We start from the raw sequence: 20256 nt of genomic DNA, 5'->3' as shown, positions 1-20256 counted from the left end.
TTTGGATTTAGGATTGGGTTCTTATTCCCCAGCTTCTGCGGGCTCTGAGAGAGATAGAGCCTTGGCTATTGGTCCCTGATAGTCATCTTGTTCAAAGAGACGTTTGGGTTCCTCTGGCAGTATTATCTCCTTCTCAGACATTTCCCCTTCTTGCTTATGGGAAGAACTGTTGGACTCCCCTCAGTCCCAGTAGGAGGGGGCTGGGTCGCCGTGAGAAAGGTGGGATGTGTGTACTGCCATTTTTATGCACCGCTTTAGTTAGCTAGGGTTGGTGCCCTGCATTTTGCCCCTTGTCTAAGGAATCCTCCCCATCATCTCCCAAACAATCTATGAGAAGGGTGGGGATGTGATCTGGAGGAGAAACTTGAACAATATCTTTTCCAGCTCTCACGTGGGGAAGATACAGCTGGCTTTTGCAGGGACCAGACTTTCTCCAACATTGCATGGTGAAGCCAGCTTGCTATCTCCAGAAGGCATCCAGATAATAGGGATTGAGAGAGAGAGGAAACATCTTTACTTTGCTCTACGGTGATGCTCAGTCACCCTGACTGCTCCACTGCAGCCATGAGTGTCGAGCCCGAGCACACACCATCTTTAGTGGCGCAGAGGATCTTCCCACCTGAATTAGCTGCTACCATTGAGGTGTCCTCTGAGGTGTGGTAGAATTGTGTGGCATGCTTCTCTCGCTGCCTCTGCTGGTCTGCCATTGGCCACTCTTCTGCAGGTCAAAACCTGCTCGACCATGACAGGGAGTAGTCCCTTCCTCCCATTTTTGGGCAGACAAGGGGGTACCCATCCTCCTTGGAAATGAAGCTGATGGAGGCTTTGTTGAAGTTCTCCGTGTTCTCCACTGCCTCAGCCACTCCGCCCTCAGAAGGGGTGTGTGTGAAGAGTAGGCCAAAGGGAGAACTGAAATACAGAATTTAAAAATGAGAAGGAACTGCTATAAAAGCACAGAAATAGGAGTATTAGGTGCCTCCTGCTGAGCTCCTAAAGAAGCCTGCTCTCCTTAACAAGGCAGGAGACAAAGTAAGGAAGGTGACTGACTCTGCCCAGGAGATGAAGCCTGACAGAATTTTAGTCCTGTCTCCTTGATGGACAGATGGGAATCACCCATGTCAAGATGCCTTCCCCCTCAGAGTGAAAACATCTGCTCTGTTACTATATGGCCCCTCACACTGGTTGTTATCATAAACTAGTGGAGAATGATACAGTCCGAAGTCTGAATTTTTCCTTGCTAATAGGTATATGTCATAGTAATAAAATTAATCTTGCTAACAAACCTCTATCAACTGAAAGTTGTACTACATATACTCAACAAGGTTAGACTGCAGTTACAAAGTCGCTTAAAATTTTGTAATATTTTTCAGTCCTTTACAAAGTAACTACTTAGTGTTGACATCTCGTACCATGAAACATTACTGGACACGCGCACCCCATATAACAACTATGTCTGATAAATATAAAAAGGACCCAATATTTATTTGCTTGTGCTAAAAAAGTTCTGGAAAAAAAATCATCCTTCTGCACACAAAGTAACAGCTAACAAGGTGCAGTGGTTAGCATGTTGGATTGGGATCTGATAGACACAGGTTCAAATTCCTACTCAGGCATGGAAACTTGCGGGGTGTCTTTGGGCCAACCACATATACTCAGCCTAACCTACCTCACATGGTTGTTGTGATAAAAAATGGAGAAGGGAAGAATGTTGTAAGCCACTTTTGAGTCCACACTGGAAAAAAAGGCAGGATATAAATTGTGTAAAAATAATCTATAAATAAATAATCATGATTGCCAGGTTACTTGACAAATTATTCATCAATTCCCATATCAGTTGTTCATTTGTAACATGACATAACTTCAGCTTCCATTGAGTCAATGTGCCAACCAATGTTCCCTCTAAGCTGAGTTAGTGTGAGCTAGCTCACACTAACTCAGCTTAGAGGGAACATTGGTGCCAACTGCATGAATGGACAATTGGTAAGAGTTTCAAAGCCACATTAAAACTCATGTTCTTATTCAATTCACTTAGCCAAGTTTTCAGTGAGAAGATCAATACTGGGTTTGACAGCAGGCCAAGTCACAACAATATTAGCACAGAGCACAATTTGGCTATTTCAGATTCCTGTCTGCTCAAACTGAAGGAATTGCAGCGTATGCAGAGTTTGGAAGAGAGCCTGAGATTGCTTTTGCTAAAGCAAAAAAAAAAAAAAATTAAGTTCAGTGATCTCAAGGACAACTAGTTAACAATAACACAAATGTCTTTTCTAAAGGCAATACAGCTTGGTATTTTCTTGAAAATGAATTGTTTGCAGGGAGCCAAGTTGTATTCTTCATTGTTATCCACCAAGGGCACAAGCCAGGCAATTGGCTTTCCCCCCCTTTTAATTAAAAAGAGATTGCATTTGGACACCAGGGAGGGAAGCAGCTTGACATTTGACTCTAAAAGAAAAGGACCAAGCTGAGATTTTGAGTTTTTTCTTTCTTTCTTTTTTTGCTTTTTCCAAATGGATATGCCAGATATAGCTGGGGATGTTTAACAGGTCATAATATGTAAAGTATTTAATTGAAAGACAGCTGTTCTGAAGTTACAGTGATTAAGCGTTTGAGGTTTTTTTACACCAATATGTCATTTCCATTATAAACTGCTTGGTTGCAGTTCTCCAAAGCCACATCTTCATCTTCCTTTTCTAATTGTTCCTTCTTGTGCTCTTTTTCCTTTTCTCCTCAATCAGTATGTCTTCAGTGTAGGCCTCACACCTCATCTAGTCCATTCTCCTCACAAGGAGCAGATTTCCTTCATTTTATATTGGTTTACACATTTGTGTTCTTGCCCTGCATTCCCCAACACTCTTCTCCATCTACCCAATGGGGGTGGGGGGTGGGGGGGAATCAGCTTGCAAAGAGGTGTGTGGCTTCTCTTTCTAGAACACCAGCCCTGGCCCCATTTTTTCTTTAACTGGCATCCACCACTGAGCCTGGTCAAGTTACTTGAGTGCACTGAATGGGATTACAAATACTTTGCACATTTTTGCAGTCCACCTCAAAGCTGAAGTTCAGTCCAAAATCTTAGCACTTAACGCAGTCAATGTAATCACTGGCACAGGTATAAAAGCAGCACATGCATTCAAAATCAAGACCTTTTAAATGGTGCATAGTTCACCCATGATGATTTTACATCATAACTAAGGAGCTGCGGTGGCTCAAGTGGTTAAGACGCTGAACTGCAGGCTGTGGAAGGTCAGTAGTTCAGCAGTTCGGGACCCGAGTGTGCCGTATGACGGAGTGAGCTCCCGTCTCTAGTTCCAGCTCCTGCCAACCTAGCAGTTCGAAAGCAAGAAATTGCAAGTAGATAAATAGGTACCACTTCAGTGGTAAGGAAACAGCGTTCCATGCACCTTGGTGTTTAGTCATGCTGGCCACATGACCGCGGAAACGTCTTCGGACAGCACTGGCTCTTCGGCTTTGAAACGGAGATGAGCACCACAACCCTAGAGTTGGATTCGACTGGCTTTCGAGCAAGGGAACCTTTACCTTTTAAGCTCAGCAAGTCACTAAAATGTGAGCACGCACTGACATCATCTTACCTGGCCAGCTGCCAAACTCAATGCTGCCATTGCACAGACATAAAACTACTCAACATAGTGCTCATTTTAAACTGTGATCAAACCATCAAGGCAATCACAGGAAGTGCTCAGTGTGAAAGATGGGTATTACAGATAAACAAATTTGATTTCAAAACACCTTAATTGTATGGGGTGCGGAATCAAACCATCCTTGCTTGCAACTTGGAATTACCCATCCTTTGACAACTAAAAGAGCAGACCTTTTACGTTGTAATTATTGCCGTTGTAACAGTAGTATGAACAACAAGGTTCAAGCATGTTAGGCTGTTCTGCTCCTTTAATCAACCTGTTGAGCAGATCCAGGCAATGCTTTTGCGGCATGTCCTAGGAGTGCCAAATTGTGTAAGCTATGCAGCCATGTGCCTGAAAACAAGACATCTGCTTGGGACCAGTGCCTGGCTATCAACTTTAAAATTTTGGTTACGTCTCCAATTCAGAACAAAATCCAATAGCTATGTTCACCTCTTATTGTCAGACACATTTACATCCAACTGGACAAATTCAATTCTGAAAAAAATACTCCCTGCTTTTGTCAGGTGAATCTCAAAGTTTTAGGTCCTTGAAACAGAGAATGTTCGATATTAAAAAGCAAACTCTCTGTTCTGGATTCACCCCTTCCCCTCTGAAGTTTAACATAACTCCGAGGAATGGGCTTATAGCTGATTATTTTCTACAGCTCACCGCACCATCACTAAGATGAGCTTCTATGCTCGCACACTTTGATGTCCTACCATCAGAGGTCCTTTACGGTAGATTTGCTAATACCCCCTACCTCGAAAGGACCTGCCCATGTAATAGCAGGAACCCAGAATCGACTGGTCACATCTTGCTCAGCTGTGAATTTTATAATAGAATTCAGGATGTTCTAATCAGCCCCCTCCCTGCACAATAAGCATAGCCTATCTGAAGAGCGACTTATATCTTTCCTTTAATCAGATCTTCACCCTCACATTACTTTCTCAGTAGTGTGATTTCTTTCTATCGCTATTAAGGTAAGAGAATATAAGGTCAAAGCACCGGTAGATTGACTGTTTATATTTACATAACTTTGATATGCACTTTAAAATGTGATCCATGCTGTATTTTATCTATGCCAATAAAGGTTGACTGACTGACTGTTAGGCTGTTTGGAGCCCTTACATGACTACAATCCACCTAAACAGCAGTGCAAAAGAGTGTGCACCATTGCCATAATTATAACAGCATTCCTAATCCCTGGAGGTAAATTCAACTTGGGTGTTTTTAACCAACTTTCCTCTCTTCACTACAGATTCTGTAAGGACCCGCCCCTTCCTCTAGCTGAGACCTCCTTGGAAAGAAGGGTCCCCCTTTATTTTGGACTTAGTTGTTTCACTAACAATAGCAATGATGGGATTAGCCAGGTGGGGTGATTGGGTTGGAAATATCTATTGTGGGACAATAGAGTGGTCTGGTGTTTCCTTGGCGTCAGACAAAAGAGGTGATGTTTCTTAATGTGTGGCAGGATGAACCATAATGAGAGACCACTGCACATTGAGAATTAATGTTTACCTTGATAGGTCTGGTGTAGGTGTCAGCTTGCAGATATTTTAGACAAATATATGGAGATACGACTGAGAGGATTATTCCAAAAGGTATGACATACAAGTGAACCAGAAGCTGGGACTGGAAACAGGCAGCATACTTCATTCATGACAATAGCACAGACCAGAGACTCTTTGTCCCTGCCTGCCTGTACATTTGATAGACAAAAGACTAGCCATTTGGTCAGTAGAAGATGCCTGAGGCGAGAGCAGAGACTTGCCCATTCTAGTTCTTTTGGACTGAGCTGACAGGAGAGATGGGGGGGGTTTGCTTGCATGGAAGATGGGCTTGGCAGTGCAGCCAGCCTGGAGAGTCTTCACTTTGCCTGAGTCTTCCCAGCCAAGATGTGGTTCTCCTAGCCTCCCAGCAAAAGTCACTGTTTAAGCCTGACTTTATGAGAGCACTGCTTGTGGAGGCTCAGAGGTTGTTTTGGGGTATGTCGGGAAAAGACCACCCCGGGTTCAGGGCCCAGGAGGCTAGTTACACAGCAACATATTTCTACAGATTTCAGTTTTACACAAACCTTTTTATGATGAAGTCATTACACGTTATGAAGGTAAATGGCAGTTGTCGCTTATCTCTAGTTTATAAATGATAAGGAAGGAGCAAAGTTTGTTCTAAACTGAGAATAATGAATGACTGCACTTCATTTAAACATTAAGAAAACACGTTTGATACAGGCAACTGCTACTGTCATGACCCCCACCAAACTGGCTCTGGACTCTGACTCAGAAGCCCTGGAGGAGGAGCCAGGGAAACCAGAAATGACAGCAAGAAACTCAGGGAGACTCCCACACAGTTGAAAATTCGGCCCCATCTATTACCGAGGCTGCCCCCAAGAAGTCTGCAGTTCAGGGGCTCCTCCACCCATAATACTAGGCAAAGTTGAAGGCAGCTGGAAGAGAGGAAGACCCAACATAAAATGGATTGACTCAATAAGGAAGCCATAACCTTCAGTTTGCAAGACCTGAGAAAGGCTGTTAATGATAGGATGTTTTAGAGGTCATTAGTTCATAGGGTCACCATAGGTTGGAAGCAATTTGACAGCACTTATAACACACATACAGGACAGTTCCAGAAACTGCCTCCACAAGAGCTGGGCCTGCTTTTCCTCCATCTATTTAAGTGGAGGCCAAGGAATGGAAAGCTGCTGGTTCAACCCGTTTACAAGACCACAACCCTTGTGTGCCTGCTCCTGTACTCCAGACCCTGCCTCCAGGATATGTTCTGGCTCTCAAGGAGACCAGCAAGTCTGAGGCCAGAATAGCTACCACACTGGTTTAACAAAGTAAGAAAACAGGCAAAGTAAAAGCTTATATACTAATACATTAATAATTTCTATTTGTAAGGAGTATAGTCAAGGGGAAAATGAAATACAGTGCAATCCTATTCACCTGAAAGAACTTAGACATGCACAACTCTGCTTGGGACTGCACTAACAGTCCCCTTAAGTTAGAGGTTGCTTATTCATTCAGAAGTATCAGACCATGTAAGGAATTTCAATGTGAACAGATCGGTCCACCACCTCCAGTTGGTTCAACATTTTCTTCTGAAGGTTTGACTAGCCTTTATGGGTCTTCTCTGTAATAGCAACCCCCCCCCCATGAGTGCCCACAACCTGGAGGAAAAATGCCCCTTCCCTTTAACAGAGGCTTAATGGGATGTTATTTACCAAGTGATGTTTTTTATCTTCCTGCCATGAAAAGTTTCAGCTGCTTGTTTCCACACTTTCTCTGAGTCTTCATAAACTATACAAGGCCACCTATTTCAACAAGCTGCTGGCTTATTTCTTGAGCTATGACCTGTTCTGATGATATGACAATGATTATTTTTTTAATCACAGAGTTTAACAAGCTTTTCTACTACCTTGAATGCTTCCTGATGGGCTGAAGTTCGGTTTTTATAGGCTGTGATGGTACAGGTGACATAGAGATTTTTAAAATAATAAAGGAAATAATGCCTTGGCTTCAGGACAGTTTCACACATCTTTAGTGCACGCTGAAGCCTCTGCTTGCAAGGAGACTTGAATGTGAACTAGTGTATCTGCAGAACTTTAGATCCAGAGTTTTTGTTCTCTAAGTATACTTCTAGGAACAATGGTAACCCCAAAGTGTCAGGCAACAGCTGCTTAACAAAAATGTCTGCATAATCTGCAAGCCTGCAAACGTACCATTTGAGCATATGTACATGTGTACGTCAGTGTACACTTTTAAGATGCTGTAGGTTCAGCAACTCCACATTGCTAAACAGCTGCAATTGCCTCCAGCCAATTTTAAATCAAAAGCAAAATCCTCAAGGAGCCAGGATTTCACTTCTCAAGTATCAGGAGGCTGTATTATTAGGATAACCAGTGTTTGCAGCTTTGGATGAGACCCTAAAATAGAAGGTGCAAAAACAACACTCTGCTCAGTTTCTAGGTTAATATTGTTTAAAAGAACATGACATATTCTTTTTGAGAACTTATTATTTTAGATATTACACATCATGCTGGGTATAGAAGTTTTAAGTTCTCAAATTAATTTAATTTTATTTATAGTCTGCCTGTGTCACTAAAACCCAAGACAGCTTGCACAATGTAAGCCAATGCAATCAACAGGATGATAAATAAACAGCAACCTAACAGCACTAGGATTACAGAAATCTGAAACAAAGCATAAGTATTAAACATGTTAAGCAGTGTAGAATATGGTGTTACATAAGCAGAAATACAATGCAGTGAGAACAAGGTAATACATACAGTAACAAGATTATACATACTAAGCACAGCAGTATAGTATACAATCCCATTCTCTTTATTAAAGCACTTACTGAACCATTCCCTTATAGTACAGCCCTATTATGTTTATACAAATGGCCTCCTGAACAATTCTGTTTTACACAGTCTGCAAAATGCCAGAAACATGGAAGCCTTCCTGACCTCCTCAGGCAGGCCATTTCATAATGTGGGAAGCAGTCGTTGACTCTGCCATTTGCAGTGTTACACCTGCAAAAGGTGATGCTTAGATGAGCGAACTTGTCATGGCAGAGCATAGGAGGAGAGGCTGCCCTGCAGATATGACGCTCCAAGACCATGAAGGGCTTTGTATGTGATAGCCAGTACCTTGAATTGACCCTGGTAATTGATGGGCAGCCAATGAGTGACTGTCGAATGGATGTAATATGCACATTCTACCTTGCTCCTGATAATAAGCAGACTGCGCCATTCTGTGCCAACTGAAGTCTCCAGATTGACTTGGAGGGCAAATTCGTGTAGTACGGCAAGGTCAGTATAACCCCCTAGGCTCAGTCAGCAAAGGTCATCTGAACCCCATCGAAAATGGAAAGCAAGATGTCCAAGACCTCAGACTGCAATCCTATAATATTTAAGGGTATAAAGCCCAATCAACACTATGACTTACCATATGTATATAATTTTATTAATATATATTATTGTTGGATTAGTTCAATTATAAACTGGATGTACATTTTAATAGTATATTTATGGCAGATTTGTAGTGTATCCTATTTTTGTATCCTATTGTATTGTATCCTATTTTTTATCTTGACGACGACGATGATGATAGTAATAATGATGATGATAGTAATAATGATAATAACAACACTATGACTTACTTCCAAATAAAGTATGCATAGGAAATAGCTGCATTGCTTTCTCATACATTTGGCTGAAAAAGTTAGATATAGAAACAGGGATGGGAAGGGGATGTCAACACTGATTTCCTCTAATTACACACATACTGTTAAGATCAGCCCCTTCCACACCACGACATGTTCACACTGCTGAAACATTGCTCTCCTATCAACCAGAAGTGGGTCTGTGGTTCCACAGGGCAATATATATGTACTTGACCTAATGAAAGTGACCTACACACTTCTTAAAGCTAAGGAGGAGATCAAGTTTACTAAGGTGTACAACACACCCACAAATAAATGGGTTGTTTGCATGCAGGGGAGCGGTGGCGCAGGAGGGTAAATCCCCTGCATAACTATAACATCTGAACTGCCAAGCTTTGTCAGTTCTAGCCCCGTGCTGGTGTGAGCAACCAGCCTTGTCCCTAGCTTATTGTCTACCCAGCGATTCGAAAGCTTTGGCAAGTAGATAAATTGGGGACCACCCGTAAGGGGTGGGAGGTGTTAGCTGCCAGGACTGACATTTGCGGCGCGGCAGAGATCAAAAAGTAGAAAGATCTGTTTCGGCATCCCTGCAGTGGAGCGAATCGGCCATGCGGTGGCAGTGTGGCAGTGTGACATCAAGAGCCCTGACGTCATCAGCCAGCCGACAGAATACATGCCGTCGGGACATGACTGATAACAGCCTGCAGATGAATCCTCTGACCAGCTACAATGTGTGTGTGATTAAATATTGTATGTTGTCTTCCCTATCCCCCACGAATATATTGTTAGTCCATTGTCTCTTTGAGTAACTGCAAATCGCTCTGAGCCCGCATGATTGGGAAAAGCGATCAATAAATTGAAATTATTATTATTATTATTATTACAGTGTGGATAAAGTCATTTTCTTGCTCACAGATTCAGTGTTCTGCTTTTCTAGAAAAGTACCAATGTATCTTCTGATACATGCCAATACTGACGATGTGGTGATACAAGTGTTCCATTTTGACTTCTATTACAGTTTCAGAGATTCTAAGCAGTGTATGAAAACAAAGCATGCTACTTGCTACTTAAGTCAATAATTGAATTGCCTCAGAATGCCTGGATGTTTACAGTTCTTTCTTTCTCTAAGCAGCTTAATGCATTACAAAGACATTCCTGATATTTAAATCTACTGCCATGGACTTTAAAAAACTGTAGTTGAGTCCATTAAGAAACAATGTGGCATTGTTGACACAGAAAACACAATTTAAGGCAAAAAGAAGGATGTAAAGGTGCATTATTGAAATGCATCCCTGTGTGGCTTTGTTCTTGATTATAGATTGTACAGAAGCACTGTAGTGGTAAACAGATCACAAATATTCAGGTTTTCTGTGGTCATTTCTACTGCAGTATCCCTTCATGGTTTAAAAGTGTAGGTGGACTTTAAAAAAAATCTGGATGTGGTTGGTGTCCCATAAACAGCACAGTCCCTTTACATCATAAACAGAAAGGGGGGGGGGGGGGACAGCATAGAGTCAAGAACCATCTGCTAATTATGGGTACACATACAATACCCAGGCACAAAAAAGGCCCTCTTTTTAAAAAGTTTTTTAAAAAAGTAGAAATAGTGATGGAAAGGAAGTGACCACAGCTAGGATCCACAGTGCACAATGCCAGAAATGGCAACCTGAATCCACAATACAAATTAGCACTGTCAAAGCATTCTTGGACAATTGTACTATCAGTTTTTGGCGATATTTTAGAGCTATCTTAAAATCACAGGAAAAAAATACATACCTCTCTATGAGTGAGGTATTTTATAAAAGACTGACGCCATTTTCAAGAGACAAAAACATCTGAAGGCGGAGATTGAATGAGTCAATTAAGTATCACCCTCCTGATAACAATAAAACCACCCCATAAATATAGGCACACACAAAAGTAGTCTTGGCCTATAACAATTAACAAGGACTTCCTGATATTACATCATTTAAAAATGTACACTGGGAATCTTGTGCTTGAAGCCTCTGCACATGGAAAGGCAGTTCACCAGGGATAAGGATGAAATGCAGTATTGATGTAGAAAAGCACTCAGACGCACAACTCTGCTCAGTTCTGGAAAGACGACACCATGTGTTTCCCAATGTTTGAATGAGCTCTAACAAGAAGAGACCTCTATGTGGTTTTTCCTAACAGGAAATGGCCTCCGCATGTTTTCACTGCCAGTTTCAACAATAAATTTAGTCTAATGGAGAGCTGAAGCAAGACTTGGAAAGTACCACTGATATGAGTCATGATCATTTACTGTACAAAAAAAAAGGCATGATTCTTCCCCTCACCAATCCAAAAAGGAATGGTGGTTAGATTTAAGGCTGGAAAAGATTGATTATAGCCATCAATAATCATGATGGCTCAAACTTCTGATCCCTATTTAATAGGAGCCCAGAGGTAACATCTAACGTGTGCTGTCACATATCCCCTAGTAAGGAGGAGAGCTACTTTGGAAATGTCTTTGGTTCTGATACTTTACCTACAAATACCACCATATATAATTTATCGGATAATCTGCCTCCTTGGACCCCAATAACAGAGAAAGAAATAGTCTCGTTACAAATCTCAAAATTGGGCAAGGCCCCTGGTCCAAATTTTATTATCAATGAACTCTTTAAGAGTAATGTTCCAGGTTGGAGTAAGATCTTAGCCTCTTTTTTTTCCAAATGTTTGTAATTTTGGCTCTATACTACAATCTTGGCTTAAATTGATAATTATTCCTATCCACAAAAAGGCAATTATTTACTTCCTGATAACTATAGCCCTATTAGACTCCTAACCTGTGTAGGTAAATTATTCACTTCCTACCTGCTTATTAAATTATGATCTCTGTCTTCAGACAATCTCAGACTAGTTTTAAAAGATGAGCCTCTACTTTAGATCACTGTGTACTTCTTGCCCATTAGGCTGAACACTAAACCATCTAGAGGTAAACTTTATGTGGCTTTTATTAGTCTAAAAAGAGTTTGATTATCTTTCTTGTGCCAGATTTTTTATTTTTATTTTATTTAACATTCGGCTTGATATCCCGCTCTAATCCCATGGTTAGGGTCTCTGAGCGATTTACAGGTTTTTCTGGTGCTAATCACCATTTTCCCCTAACTAGGGCCACAGTGTATGTAAGGGGGATGGGACAGCCTACCGGCACCCACTCTGTGGTGGCTATTGTTGTTGTTTCTCCGTCGGTTCGGCTCGGCTTTGGTCGGGTCTTGTGGGGAAAACTAGTGATGACCTCCATGGGTCACTGGCTTCTTTGGTTAATTCATAAACTGTATCAAAATAATACTGTACATGTGAGATGTAGTTGACTAAAAAGATTAGAACAAAGGTGTCCAAAAGGGCTGCCTCTGGGCTCCCTACCTTTTAATCTCTATATAAATGATAATGAAGTAATCTTTTTGGCAAACACTTTCACCCACCTCACCTGGCTGAAAGACCTATTTCAAATCTGTTTTATGCCAACACTGCCATGTTGCTATCTTGGTCTCGTATTGGACTAAGACGTCTATTGAACGCTTTTACTTCCTATTGTTTCCAGGAATCTTTGGATAGAAATTATCAAAAGACAAAAGCGTTTTTACCTGCAAAGGTAAACCTTTACACCATCTATTTTGGTCTATGAACGGCCATCCAATTACTCAGGTGAACCCCTTTCACTACTTAGGTGTCTTGTTTTCCTACAATTTGTCCTGGACAAGTCAGATCAACACTGCTAAGAAGCTAACATCAATACATTCTAAGATTTTTTTGGACCACAGGAGGAAATTACATTTTTTGTTGTTGTTCAGTCGCACAGTCGAGTCCGACTCTTCGCGACCCCATGGACCAGATCCCGCCAGATTCTCCTGTCTTCCGCCGTCCTCTGAAGTTTGCTCAATTGTATGTTCGTTGCATCTATGACACTGTCTAACCATCTCATCCTTTGCCGTCCCCGTCTTCTTTGACCTTCAATCTTTCCCAGCATCAGGGTCTTCTCCAGTGAGTGCTCCCTTCTCATTTGGTGGCCAAAGTATTTGAGCTTCAGTTTCATTATCTGGCCTTCCAGGGAACAGTCAGGGTTGATTTCTTTTAGGATTGACTGATTTGATCTTCTTGCAGTCCAAGGGACTCTCAAGAAGAGTCTTCTCCAGCACCATAGTGCAAAAGAATCTATTCTTCGGCGCTCAGCCTTCCTTATAGTCCAACTCTCGCAGCCATACCAGATGCCATTTGTGCATTTCAAATGAAGATAGTACCTATATTATTATATGGTGTGCCATTGGCAACAGCCAAGGTCAATGACAAGTATGACTCCTGCTTACCTTCTTTCCTGCAGTCATTGTCAGATCCCCCTAGGTATATCTCTGGTCCAACTATCTGTTTAGAATTTGCTGAACCATCCTTGGAAGCTAAAGCTTGGATCGCAACTTTCCTCCTTAGACTAAAGATTCTTTAATAATTGGAGGAATGCTATCTATACTACCTAGCTAAAGACAGTTTTCAAAGTTCTTGGTTAAAATTAGCCGATGACAAGCTACAGAGAATTAATTTTTCCTTTGAGCTCTTTAACCAAATGGATTATCCTTCTGCATGCAAACTGCAAACTGATCAGATCCAGCATCTTACATTTTGATAAATGGAGTACTGGCTGCAGAGCTTGAAGGGTATGTTCCTTATATTATCTATGTCTTCCAATCCCAAAGTCACTTCCCAAGCAATGCTCCGTCTAAGCTATGGAGTTCTGTGAGCAAAAATTCTTCTTTGTGAGCTACTGGCATTATGAGCAGGTGATTTGGCTACTGCATAAATTAGTTTGCTCTGGAGTCATCCTTTCTGAGCTAAGACAAAAATGTGTAAGCCAGAGGCTAAAAAACTGTGAGCTAGCTCACATTAACTCAGTTCAGGGGGAACACTGTTCCCAAGTACAGAATACTTTTCTCCGAGGCTAGACTAAATGCTCTGCCATTAGGAGAATTATCAGGCAGATTCCTAGCAATTCCTTTCTCTGAGCAGCTATATGACTGTAAATCCAGTGACTTGGACATTATTTGGCACTTCTTTATAGATTGCTATAAATATAATTTGGCATGTGATAAATGGATTACAATCTATATCCAAAAATGGAATTCTGCCACAAAACAAAAGGTTGTAGCAACATTATTAGCAGATATTCATCCAAATGTGACTCTGGCAGTTGCAATTTTTTTGTCTATAGCATTTAATGGTATCATTTCCTAATGTAAAATTTGATATCCATGTTTTCTATATATGCCTGTGTTTTCTATATTGTCTGTATACTAATATAATTCTTTTGTATGCTTATGACCTGTTGGTATTCGAGCATTAATAATAATAGACTGGAAGGTATAACAACACCTCTCAACCTTATATTTTATTGTGAAACATAACCAAACATAGCCAACAATACACTAACATAGATCAAGAGAACAAAGTTTGAGTCCAGTGGCATTTTTAAGACCATCACAGTCTTATTCTGGGTATAAGCTTTCAAGTGCACGCACACTTCTTCAGATACACGAACGCTTATACCCAAAATAAAACTCTGATGGTCTTAAAAGTGTCACTGGACTCAAACTTTGTTTTGCTGCTTCACACCAACACAGCGACACACCCGAATCTATAAAGAGGTTTGTTGCCTATATTTATTTGCTAATAGCAAACAACCTTTACAGTAGCCAATAAAAAGAAAGAACCTAGTAATCGGTTTTCCATTAAGTATAATTGGTACACAGCCTTCATCTATATTCTGAAAAAAAACACAGAGAGGTTCCTTATTGTGTGTTAGAATACAGAATCAAAAACATGCACAATGGGGGAGCTGTTTTTCCATGACAGGGGAAATCCGGGGTTACAGAAAAGACTTACTTTCTTAAAAGAAAGGATTACTATAACACAAAAATATTTTATAATGCTGAGCCCTCTTGAGATCTTGGCAGCCGTTTTGGATTGCCTAGGTAACTATAGACAGTCTGCCAAGGTAACCCCAAATGGCTGCTGCAGTGGTGAGGGAAAGGGGAGAAGCTCCAAGTGCTACCATGGGGAGGGAAAGGCCAAGGCAGCATAGGCAAGAAGACTATCCAGGGGATGAGATCCCCTCCCCAATTTTCATGGGTGCCATGCTTATTATGTATGTTAGCTAGGATCTTAACACACACTCAAAACTGCATCGAAGTGATTATCTATGAATTCATCCACCCATAAACATTAACCAACAAGAATTCTACATTATCTTGACGCTAACAGAATAGGTACTCCACAAATACAAAACAGTGTCAGGAAATGGATACTCTTCTGAAAGGGAATACTTTAAGTGATTACAGATACAAGACAACTGTCAATCTATGTTTTCTGGAACACAAAACTTTGGTCTCAAGTAATAACATAAGGCCAAGACCTACAAAGGGCAAAGGATCCAGATTCATTCCTAAGCAATGGTTCAAAGAATGGTGGTGGGGATTAATTTAACAAATTAATTAAAATGTTTTCTCTCACTTCTCAACAGAAAATAAAATTTCCACGCAGGCTAACAACTGAACTATCAAATATTATAAATTAATTAATAACCAATTAAGTTAAAATCAAATTCACCTAAAGATATGACAGAAAGGGGGAGAAAACAAACCAGCCCATTCATAGGAAAGCTCTGAAAAGGCTCAAAGGCCTTCTGAAATCTTTACCACTTATCAGAATCAAAACAGTGTTGAGGATGAGCAGATTTTCCAAAGGAGGGGATTTCATATGCATGGCGCTACCACTGTCACACATCCCAATTAAGTGTACTTCATTTAGCAGAAGAACACAGCAGGGCCACCAGTGTTTATTTAAGAGGTCAGACAGGTGCACACAGTCGAATACTTACCTTAGACAGTCCAGCCCAGAAAATTTAGGCCTTTAAAGTTTAAGCATTTAAACTTCAAGCACTAGCATTTTGAATCAAGGACAAAAAAGGCTGATGCAAGTAGCACTGGAGGCAAATAATACTGAAGTTACATGCTCCATCTAGCATTCTCATCAGCAGTCTAGTAACCCCACATTGAACTAACTGCAGTTTCCATATATTCTTCAGAAGCAGCCCTGTATTGAGTGTGTTACAGTAATCCTATCTAGATGTCATCAGGGTATGGATAGTTGTAGCTAGGTCAGTCTGCTCAAAGACAGGATGCAACCAGTATGCCAGCCCAAAATGGTAAAACATATTCCTGGCAACAAGCCTCACTTTGAAAATTTAGATGTAAAGAACAGCGCAGGAACACCCCAAAACAAAATTGATGAAGAAAGCTTTTATGTATATACATATGGTCGCTCATGATGCCACCTTATACTGAATCAGACTACTGATCCATCAAGATCAGTATTGTCTACTCAGACTGCCAGTGGTTCTGCCTGGTCCTTTCAACTGGAGATGTCAGGGACTGGACCTGGGACCTTCCACATTTATTTATTTACTTTATTTATATCCCACCTTTCACACCAATGGGGACCCCAAAGTGGCTTACATCATTCTCCTCCTACTTCATTTTATCCTCACAACAACCCTGTTAGGTTGGTTAGGCTGAGAGTGTGTGACTGACCCATGCTTCCATGGCACGAATGGGGATTTGAACCTGGATTTCCCAGACCTTAGTCCGACACTACACATGCTAAGTGGAGGCTCTTCCACTGAGCCACAACACATCCCTAACCTATAACTGGAGTTTACTCCACCAACCTAGAAAGCGAAACCTAGACCAAGTAGTTTTCTGTGAAAGATACTGTAGAAACACATTATGATGTGGAGGCTTTTTCAAGACCTCAAACTTGCCATTTTTACCCCCTGACCACACTCATCAAACCATTCTTCATAAACTTACTTGTCCTTATTTGTACACGAAATCTGGGGAGATGATTGTGCTTAGCTAGCCACTGGTCCGAAAACAGTAAATTACTGATTTTTCATACAGCTAAGAACAACCACAAGGTACATTTAAGTTGCCACCAACTTTTCTACATAGTCAAAGACAACAAATACAAATTTACAAAACCTCAAACACCCTAAATTCAAGCACATCTGTGCACAAATATTCAAGTGACACCAAAGTAAAAAATACATGCTACAGTCAGCTACAGGGAAGCCACTGAAAAATGGAATCCCTAGGATAACTGACCCATGTACTGGCTGTAACACGCACACCTATATGCCTATCTAGTCTCATCCTACTCTACTTCCCTGCTGATCAGGAAACTTGCAACATGATTGCTGCAATTCATATGAAGTACCACTACACTTATGAAGTACACCACAACACACATTTGTATGGACATATTTATGACATTATTCCCATAGCAGCTGCAACACTAATACTGCACCCACACATTGCTGGATGTAGTGATCATTTCACCTCCTGGACTTCCTTGTTCACACAGGAAAATCCAGTTGCAAAAAGACTGCTCCAGCACAACAACAGCACAATACTGAACGTGTCAATGCAGCCTCTTAGTTCTGTAAGACAGCACCAATGCAAATAATTAATAATTTATTTAACTATAAGTCACCATTTCAACCACTGAGTAGTATATTAACATGGCATACACCGGGAGCTGGTGCACTGGTTAGAGTGTTGAACTAAGAACTGGTAGAACCAGGTCTGAATCCCTACTCTGCCATGGAAACTTGCTGGGTGACCTTGGGCCACTCATATACCCTCAGCCTAACCTACCTCACAGGGTAGGTTTATGAGAATAAAAAGGGGGGAAAGGAGAACATAAACTGCTTTGGGTCCCAATTGGGGAGAAAGGCAGAGTACAAATCAAGTACATAATAAATCCAATCTACAACTTCTAAAATCTTGAACTAATAATTTTACACCTACACTTCTTCAGACTGTAATGCCCCATCACAGTACTGGAACTCAACTCAAAAAGCACTCAAGACAAACCCACACTATAAGGGGATGGCAGTTGCCTTGCAACAATAGACGTCTCTGCATTTGGAGATTTGCCATAACTCAAGTCTGGACATCTTCTGGAAACAACAGAAGACTCCCTGGCTGAGCAGTTGAGCTAAGTTTCAGAAATCAAACTTAAGTTGGGGGGAGGGGCGGGAGGGGGAAAAGATCTGTGATTTTCATGAGTTTTATCTAGATGTGTGTGAACAGGATTATAGCTCTCTTACACTCAACCCCTGGGAAAAGAACTCAGAAGTAATAAAAAGAGTAAGTGGGAAAAGACTGGAAAACATATGTTTCTCAAACTATCTGGAGATTTTTTTAAACAAACCTAGAGATATTCCCCAAGAAACCTCTACTCCCTGCTCCCTTAAAAATGGGACACTACAATTGATCCTCTAGATATTAGAACAGTTTAACAAAATCCTGTTATTTCTCTCATAACTATACCTCTTAGTCATTTGGACTTCCTGCCTTAAAATATACTTTACACTGTGCATAACCAGAAGTAGAGACCTAAAATGTATTTGCCTTGCCAGGATACTATCTATTCTAAATGGTATTACCCATTCCATTCAAAGTTCTCATTCACTTTTTCTCCTGCACTATTGAAAGCATTATATCAAATAATAATAATTTAGGATAATAATTTAGGATTCAGAAATTCGCCTTCTCAAAACAAAACAAAACAAAAAAGTCGGAAAGCATAACCAATCCCTTATTCTTCCTTACAGAGCATATCAATTAAGGGCTTCCAAATGGGCAAAGGGAAGAAAGTGATGAACTGCTTGTTTCTAAAATAATATGGGCTAAATCTCAAATCCAGCTGTATAGCTAGAGATTATTCAGCCGTGCCAGGAAAGCACTCAACAAGTGCTCAGAGGCATTTTCACGTCCCTTACCATTTCTCACGTCCCAGGACTGACCCCTAACACGACAACACGCTTCTGAACCTGAAGTTGGATAACTGCTGGCTCAAGTCACAGACAGCATAGCCTTCTGCTCTCCCATCCGCTTCCTATGCCCCTCGGCAGCTGAGAGAATGTGCCCCGTGTCCCGTCCCCCAATACATAGGCTGGTTGTAGCTCCTCGGTGATGCGGGAAAAGTCTCCCACAGATGATCAGACGTTCACTTTATAGCTGGTTATACACTGACCCTAACATTCAAAAGAGAGTCCGGGGCTGAGCCCGGATGGAGACCTGACAGGAACGGCCTCGCTCATCCCCAGCCCAGCCAGCCAATACTAGCAGGCCCCGGGAAGTTTCAGCGAATAGGCTTAACCGCCCAGGGAGACAACTTACTCTTTTCTGGCCGAGACCTTGTCCCCCAGACCCAGAGAAGGCGAGCTCAACAACGCCGAGGCGGCTTCCGCGAACTGTCCCTTCACCGCCTGTCCTGGAGAAGGAGGAGCCACAGAGCGATCTTTCCTTGCAGCGCGAACCGCCCGCCCTACCGGCCACACCACGCAACAGTCCACGGGCTTTCCTACTGCCGGAGCGGAAGGGCGGCTCGGACCGAATGCCAGGCCCGGCAAGCGGAGGAGGAAGCCTCGGGGGAGGGGCGAGGAGCGCCCTCCGGAGATCTCAGGGTTTCCACAGGGGCGGCCGCTCTTCTCCCCTCCTGCGACAAGGAAGGCCGGCCTTGCGCTAGGGCCTGTGCGAAGGGAAGAGCCTTCCTCCGAGAGGACCGCGCGCCAAGTAGGCCCCGGCTTCAACCGCCGCCGCCTTTCGAAAGCAGCCCCGCCATCGGCCTATCTGACGCCGGTAACGCTCTTTGGGCTGTGCTGCCTTGAGAACAGCGCTCGCCTTCCGCCCTTCCCCGTTTGCAGGCGGGATTCCTCTCCTCTCCTCCTCCCCCCCCCCCCATTTCCCCTTACCTCGTTTTCCTGGTGCCTCCTCAGCATGGAATCGCTCTCTTCCGCCAGTGAAGCCTCCTACTTAAGTCTCCATGTTTTTGTTTTTAACGTTGCCGAGCCGTTTTTCCTCAACGCACAGCAGCGAGCGGCGACCGCTTGCAAACTGACCTCCGGAGAGGACCCGGCCGAGTTGCTGACACGGCTGCTTCCCTGGAACGGGTCGCCGCCGCCGCGAATCGGCAGGCAAGCGGGGTCCCTGCCAAAGCCCCGCTGAGGGGGAGACGGAGACTCCTTTCCGCCCCTCCCTTCCTACACACACACACACACACACACACACGTGTTGGTGCAGAGGGAGCTGGAGGCACTCGGTTTGGAAACTGCCCGCCGAATGAGAGGCTGGTGACATTTTGGAGGGAGTAAACAACTCTCCTGCCAAGAAGTGTGTCCCCAGAAAGAACCAGGGCACTCGAGGAAGCTTCTACTTATGGAAAGAAGGATTTGGCTCTCCGGGGACCAACTTTTGTTTAAAGCCAGCTAAAATTCGTGTTTGTTTTAAGTCTGGGATTTCGTTTGGATTTTTGTAATATTTTTAAACTTGAGAAAGGGGATTGGAGATCATATCCCAGGAAAAGACTGTAAAAT

General features: G+C 42.3%; 1 protein-coding gene across 1 annotated transcript in view; it reads right to left on the bottom strand.

Annotated features, from left to right (window-relative positions):
- GPD2 (glycerol-3-phosphate dehydrogenase 2) overlaps window positions 1-20041 on the bottom strand; it is a 139403-nt gene extending 119362 nt beyond the window's left edge. The window contains exon 1 of the mRNA XM_015411566.1: window positions 19636-20041. The gene's annotated coding sequence lies outside the window, so the exon portion shown is untranslated. The remainder of the gene's footprint in view (window positions 1-19635) is intronic.
- Between the last annotated feature and the right edge of the window lie 215 nt (window positions 20042-20256).

The sequence above is a fragment of the Gekko japonicus genome, unplaced genomic scaffold (genome assembly GCF_001447785.1).
Source record: "Gekko japonicus isolate JY-2015 unplaced genomic scaffold, Gekko_japonicus_V1.1 scaffold6, whole genome shotgun sequence".
Classification (NCBI taxonomy): domain Eukaryota; kingdom Metazoa; phylum Chordata; class Lepidosauria; order Squamata; family Gekkonidae; genus Gekko; species Gekko japonicus.
The sequence above is the reverse complement of the archived record's forward strand: the minus strand, read 5'-3'. Positions and strand labels throughout refer to the sequence as shown.